This window comes from Notamacropus eugenii, chromosome 3 (assembly GCF_028372415.1).
Source record: "Notamacropus eugenii isolate mMacEug1 chromosome 3, mMacEug1.pri_v2, whole genome shotgun sequence".
In the NCBI taxonomy this organism is placed as follows: domain Eukaryota; kingdom Metazoa; phylum Chordata; class Mammalia; order Diprotodontia; family Macropodidae; genus Notamacropus; species Notamacropus eugenii.
Window position 1 is genome coordinate 215,160,830 of NC_092874.1, and position 7,452 is coordinate 215,168,281.

The 7,452-nt window shown below is 50.7% G+C and overlaps 1 long non-coding RNA gene across 1 annotated transcript; it reads right to left on the reverse strand.

Moving 5' to 3' along the window:
• Positions 1 to 236: 236 nt before the first annotated feature.
• Positions 237 to 7,246, reverse strand: LOC140533941 (uncharacterized). Its single transcript, XR_011977114.1, has 2 exons — positions 6,748 to 7,246; positions 237 to 1,129 (listed from the first exon to the last, which is right to left on the reverse strand). It is a non-coding gene; the product is annotated as an uncharacterized lncRNA (long non-coding RNA).
• Between the last annotated feature and the right edge of the window lie 206 nt (positions 7,247 to 7,452).

A 7,452-nucleotide genomic window follows, 5' to 3' on the forward strand; every position in this document is an offset into this window, starting at 1 on the left:
AAGTGTCCTATAGGTCATTGTAAATCTCTCCACTGGCTTTTATTGACTGGCCAAAACAGAGAACTCTAAGTGTTAGTTTATCTTCCTAATTATACTTTCTTTTGCTCAATTGCAGCAATTTCCTTGTTTCTTCCTTTGAATCTCTGCCCTGACCTGCAGGGCCAGTATGAGTGGGGGGATCGAGGAGAACGCCTACCTGAAGGGGATGGGTGAAAAGAGGAGTGAGACCAAAGGGGTGGTAAGCAAGGTCTGATTTTATTATCAGGGTTGCAAACTTATATAGAGAAAAGACAAAGAGATTCCAAGCAAATTCCGTGGTGGGCCAGCTCTATCTTAGGATATCGTACTTTGGCTATCTGTGTTTACATAACATCTACTGCTTCACCAGGTCCCGCATTGGTATGTTTGCATAGCCTCAGGCAGTCCCTTCTCTTATCTCTCCACGGGATCGTGGGGTGCGGTTTTTCTTCTCAGGCGGGACGAAAGCAAGCAGGTTAGAGGAGGTACAGGTGGGGGGCCTCAGTCCCCGACATGTCCCCCTTTTGACTAAAATTAAAACATGCGGGCGGACTGAAATTAAAATATGCGGGCGGGTGAGAGGCCTGTCTTAGGCTATGAGGCTGGTTTCCATATTCAGAGCGCTTTTTCGGCAGATGACCCTGTCTTAGGCTAAGCAAGGGGATCTACGTGGCCGAACAGCCACGGCCTTGCTCTACTCCCGTCATAGGGAACAACTGCAGCCGCGCCTATGATCCTGATATATGGGGCCTCAATATTCCCGTCATGGGCACTCTCACAGCTGCCGCTCCGTGTTTATCCCCTAAAGGCCTTCCACCACCGCATGCAACGGGACTCTGACTGCACAAGCTTGGAGAACTGAAGTCCGTCCTCCTCGTTGTCTGCAGGGTTCTCCAGAAGTGCCAGGCGATGATAATGGATATTGATAGGGCTTTTAAGAGAAGCCTCAATCTGCGTTTTAATGAAAGAGGTTAGTCTACTAAAAGCCCAGGGCCCAAAAGAAAGAAGTAGGAGGAGACCAATCAAGGGTCCAAGGAGAGGGAGGAGATATGGGAGGACTCCATTCAAGCCACTCCAGAGGGGATTTTCGAAAAGTTCTTTGCGTCATCTCCTGAAAAACAGGAAAAGAAAAACAGATGTGTCTCAGGGAGGTGTAGTCCCCTGGACGGTATTGTAAGCATCTGGCTTGTCCATCAACTTGATCAGCCTTTCAGGCAACCATCTAGCATTTTGGCACTTTGAATCATAAATACAAGCATGGCCTTTGCCCCAGATTAACACAGGATCAGGGCCCTGCCATTTGCCAAGAAGGGGATCTTTCCATTTTGCCTGAGCGTAGGTTTGGGCCGTAGAGGAATGCCAAAGGCGGTCTGCTGCACTCTTTGCCGCAGCGTCAAGGGTGAGAAAATTTAAAACAAAAAGGGCGTGATTGAGCAACGTTTTGGCATTGCCAGCTCTGGGATAAAGAACTTCCCCCCCTGACTGTAATTTCAGGACCATGTTTTTCAATGTTTGATGGGCCCTTTCCACAATTCCTTGCCCCTGAGGATTATAGGGTATGCCAGTTACATGCTTAATATGTAGTTGTGTACAAAAGGATCTGAAAGAAGAGCTGGTGTAGCCGGGGCCATTATCTGTCTTAAGAATTTTGGGCTGCGGGAGGACTGCCAAGGCACTAATGAGGTGATTAATGACATGCTTGGTGGCCTCTCCAGGTTGCAAGGTGGCAAAGATAAAACCACTGAAAGTATCAATGGACACATGAATATATTTAAGCCGACCAAAAGGGAGGTAATGAGTGACATCCATTTGCCAAAGCTCCCCGGGAATGAGACCTCGGGGATTGATGCCAGTATGAGGTTCAGGGAGAAGAGTCAGGCAGCCAGGGCACTGTTTCACGATCTGTCTGGCTTGTTCCCGGGTGATAGGGAACTTGAGACGAAGCGTATGGGCATTAAGGTGATGCAGCTTATGGGCTTGCGTGGCAGCAGCAACAGGAGAGGTAGACAGAGCAAGTAAAATGCGACGAGTTGCCTGATCAACCTGATCATTCCCTTCAGAAAGGGGACCGGGGAGGTCGGAGTGGGCACGAATATGTCCAATGAAAAAGGGGTGCTTGCGGGAGAGGATTAGAAGCTGAAGAGTGGCAAAAAGAGGAGACGCATTAGTGGAGGGACGAATATACGGGACAGTTTCCAATAGAGGGACCGAATGTGCAATGTAGGAGCTATCAGTATAAATATTGAGAGGACCCGGAACAGATTCAAAAACCTTGATGACCGCTGCAAGTTCCACCAGCTGCGCAGAGATGAAGGGTGTGTCAAAAGAGGTGGCCTTTCCATCAACACTGAAGGCTGCCTTCCCTGTGGCGGATCCATCAGTGAACGCCAAATGGGCGCCTCTGATGGGCTCCGCCTTGGTAATCCTTGGGAAGACAACAGGTGTTTTCTGAAAGAACTGGACAAGCTTGTCTGAGGGATAATGATTGTCTATAATCCCTGGGTAGGAAATGCAGTTAACTGCCCAATCGTCATCATTCTGAAGCAGCCATTGAATCTGTGAAGCGGTGTAGGGGCAGACAATATGATCTGGTTCCCGACCAAAAAGCCGAAGGGCTGCCTCTCGCCCTAGGCGCAGGAGGCCAGCCGTTAAATGCGGGTAGGAGGGGAGGATCTTTGTAGGTGTGGCTGGCATATGAATCCAAAACAACGGATGCTCCTGCCACAATAATCCAGTGGGGGAAAAAGCAGTAGAAAAAATTAAGAGCCAAAGAGGTTTTAGAGGAGCGTAATACCCAATATGTTGATCATGAATAGCTTGCTCAATTAAGGCAAGGGCCTTACGGGCCTCCGGCGTGAGAGAACGGGGTGAATTTGGGTCGGAGTCTCCTTTTAGAATATCAAACAAGGGTCTCAATTCCCCCGTAGTGAGCTTAAGATAAGGCCTAAGCCAATTCAATTCTCCCAGAAGCTTTTGGAAATCATTAAGGGAACAAAGGTGACTTACTCGCAAGCGAACCTTCTGGGAGAGAATGCGATTAGTTAAAAGTTCAAACCCCAAGAAGAGCTGCGGGGGGTAGGTTTGTATTTTATCGGGGGAAATTTTAAGGCCCCGATTTTCCAATGCCCTAATGAGCTCCTGTGATACCTGGGTCAATTCCTCATCATCTGAACCTGCAAGGAGGATATCATCCATATAATGGATGATATAAAGCTTGGGATACTGCAAGCGAAAAGGGTCAATTGTTTGTGCTACATATTTTTGGCACAGCGTAGGGCTATTAGCCATGCCTTGTGGCAAGACTTTCCACTGAAAACGCGGGGAAGGGCCCACACAATTGGTAATAGGAACACTAAAAGCGAAGCGCTGGCAATCGGAGGGGTGGAGGGGAATGGAAAAGAAGCAATCCTTAAGGTCAATTGTAATCTTAGAGAAACCTTGTGGTATGGCTACAGGAGAGGGGAGCCCAGGTTGAAGGGCCCCCATAGGAACCATAGTTTTATTGACGGCCCGCAAATCATGTAAGAGCCGCCATTTACCTGACCTTTTCTGGATAACAAAAATGGGCGTGTTCCACGGGGATGTGGACGGTTCTATGTGCCCTGCAGCTAATTGCTCCTGCACTAAAGCGAACGCTGCTTCCAGCTTTATCTTGGGTAAGGGCCACTGGTCTACCCAGACGGGTAGGTCATTTTTCCACGAGATCCTATCTGCCTGGAGTGCAGGAGGACCCGTGGCCCTCACGAAAAATGGTTCTGATTATCTGGGCCTTCAAAGCCAAGGCCTGCTCGCCCTTTCCTCCCTTCAGCAACAATTGGGGACGGTTGTCCTTGCCCTCTTTTGCCTAGCCTTTTCCCTGGGAGAAATCCCTGGGAGACCATCTGACGGGTTACAACTGTATTTGGACTGCACATAATTATCCCCATCTGAGAAAGAATATCCCTTCCCCATAAGTTGACAGGTAGGCCGGGGACCACAAAAGGCCGGACAGTCCCTTTATTTCCCTCCTTGTCTTGCCAGGGCAACCATTGGGAACTCTGTAGAGTATAATGGGACTGGCCTATGCCCTGTAAGTGCGTCATGGATGGTTGAAGGGGCCAAGAAGGCGGCCAGCTATCTTTTGAAATAACAGTTGAGTCAGCTCCGGAATCTAATATTCCTTCAAAAGATCTGCCTTGAATGGTAAGCGTAAGCATGGGGCGGTCCTGGGAAATGGCCTGAACCCAATAGATGTCTGAGGACCCGGGCTTGGAGTGGCCTCTAACGGTGGTGAGGGCAGGGTATGGGGTTTGTAGGGGGAGCGGGAGAGCCTGTGCAAGGCGTTGCCCCTGATAGACAGTGAGGGGTCCCTGTAGGGTTGAAGCAAGTATCTGGATTTCCCCCATATAATCACCGTCAACAATGGAGGGGTGGATTAGAAGGCCATTAATAGTAGTGGAAGCACGACCAAGAATAAAAAAATAAAAATTGGGGGGCGGGGGGCCAAAGATGCCTGTAGAAATTATATGCACCCCACCTTCCGGGGTCAATATTGTGGTGGAGGCGGCACACAGGTCCACCCCTGCGCTTCCTGAAGTGGCTCTGTAGAGTTGGGTGTGGGCGGGCTGGTCCCCGAGGCCCGCGGGACGGGGATCGGCTGGGGGGCCCGGGGCTGGCCCCTCCGGCCGTTTCCCTGCAGGGGGTGGCCATTGACATCTGTCGCGGAGCGACAAGTGTTCGCCCAGTGCTTCCCTTTCCTGCATCTGGGGCAGAGGGTGGAAGGTTGAGAACCCCTATTTTGGGTTGGAGGAGGGGGGGTATCTGGCGAGCTGGGGCACTGCCGGGCAAAGTGACCGGGTTGCCCACAGCGGAAACACTCCTTCTGGGAGTCCCCCGGCTGGAGAGCCGCCCCGACAGCTAAATGTACAGCCTGGGATATTTTCGTAGTAAAAGGATCTATGTCTCTGCAGAGGCGGATCATCTCCTCTAGGGTTTTATCCCTCCATTTCCCGCGCAAGGCAGAGCGACAAGCAGTATTGGAGTTCTCATATGCCAGACGCCTCACAAGCTGATCCTTAGAGGCCTCCTGACCGAGGGTCCGCTCGGTGGCCTCCAGGAGCCTGCTAACGTATTCAGAAAAGTCCTCCTGAGTCCCTTGTATTATTTTATTAAGCGGGGCAAGAGGAGAACCAGGGGTTGGTAAAGCGCGCCAGGCGGCAAATGCCGCGTTGGCGGTTTGCGCCAAGAGACCTATGGGAAGGCGGCGTTGCTTGGCCTCACCTGCATATTTGCCTTGACCACTCAGCTTTTCATAGGTCCATTTTGAAGCGGGGGAGTTGGGGGACTTCCCATTGCTCTTTGCCGTGGATTGACAACGATCATAGAAGTCGGCTTTCCACGTCAAAAATTGTCCCCGTGAGAGAACAGCTCGAACCACGCGGAGCCACTCCGCCGGCAAAAGATACCCTCCACGGGACATGGCCTCAAGGGCGGAGAGGGTGAAAGGGGCATTGGGGCCATATGCCTTAACAGCGGCATTGAGATCTTTAAGCCCCTTGAAATGCAATTTTCGGTATTCCGGCCATTCCCGTTCCGCCTTCCTACTGCTCTGCCCTTCTTCTCCCTCCTCTTCCTCCTCCTCCTCCTCCTTATTCTTTTCCTCTTCCTCCTCCTCTCCCTCACTCGCGGAGGAGTCTGTAAGTTCACCCGCCCCAGGGGTTTGTGGGGGCCCAAGTCGGCGGGACCGAGTTATAACGGGGAACATCATGGGCTGCGCTTCTTTTGAGTTTTTAGTCTTAGCGCCAGTCCTGTTGGACGGGTCCTTGGTCGACTGAGGCTTACTGGGAGAAAGAATGACTGAGCTCTGGAGGGAGTGCTGCAGGGAACTCAACTCCGAGGAGAGCTGTACATATTGCTTTTGTAGGTCTAAGACTTCTCGGAGCTCCTTAACCTGGGTGGAAAGTTGGTGTCTAGCATTGGTAAGGACCGAGGGAGTGGGAACAGGGGGCAAAAGTACAGGGGCGCAGGTTTGGGATAAGTAAGGAGGAAGCAAATGTTGAAGAGCAGGCCAATCGGGATCATTATATCGGGCGGCCTCATCCTCAAGTTCCGCTTCATCCCCAGGATCTAACGTATCAGGGTCAGGATTCTTTAAGGGAGGGGTCTTGTGTTTAGTAATAATAGGGAAAGTTAGGGACTCGGTTGTAGGGCGGGGCCCTGTAGGGAGGGGAGGATAAATGGGCTTTGGTGGCTCTGGCGGAATATCAATGACCACGGACGGGGGCCTTGGGGGACTTTTGGCTATTGAAGGTAGTGATTTTACAGGAGCCGCCCGTGGTAAGGGGCGCTCTAGTGACTTAACAGAGGCGGCCCGTGACAAAGGGCGCAAGCAAAATTCTGCCACCGAAAGGAGCTGTCGCTCACCCGGATCTCTGGAGGCGGATTCCACTATGTCTCTAATGATTCCCCAATAGGAAAAGACAGAAGGGGGGATGGCCTCCGGGCCCTCAGTTTGCAATTTCTTATTAAGCTCTCTCCCAACCTTTTGCCACTTGCCCGGATGGATGTCCGGCCCGTTAACAATAAACCAGGGACAGACCTCATCAACAAAAAGAAAGAAGTTCACTAAGTCCTTTTTCTTAACCTTAACTCCTCTATCCTTAAGGGCATGCTTAAGGTCATGGATAAAGACCTGTTCCTTGGAAAGGTTGGAACCCATGATTAGAATGAGGCGGACGAAACTCAACTTACCAAAACGCAGGGGCTCTTCATGAGCGATGAGAAGGAAGGGGTCGCGACGAATCGTCTCTCAATGTTGGTCCGCCTGGCAGAAGTCCGGACCTCGAGCCCCACGTCTGGGCGCCACTTGCCCTGACCTGCAGGGCCAGTATGAGTGGGGGGATCGAGGAGAACGCCTACCTGAAGGGGATGGGTGAAAAGAGGAGTGAGACCAAAGGGGTGGTAAGCAAGGTCTGATTTTATTATCAGGGTTGCAAACTTATATAGAGAAAAGACAAAGAGATTCCAAGCAAATTCCGTGGTGGGCCAGCTCTATCTTAGGATATCGTACTTTGGCTATCTGTGTTTACATAACATCTACTGCTTCACCAGGTCCCGCATTGGTATGTTTGCATAGCCTCAGGCAGTCCCTTCTCTTATCTCTCCACGGGATCGTGGGGTGCGGTTTTTCTTCTCAGGCGGGACGAAAGCAAGCAGGTTAGAGGAGGTACAGGTGGGGGGCCTCAGTCCCCGACAAATCTCTACTAAAGAGTACTTACAATTCATTTTGTGTCAGTCAAGATTACTATGTCTCATAAGACTCTTCCTACCAGTAATCTGATATTAATTTTTTGGTTTCTGCCATAAAGTTTTTACTCAATGTATCCATCCCAATTATTGCTTCTCCTAAGTTTGGAAAAACAATTGCTCTATAGATTTCCTCAAGTCAATCCACAA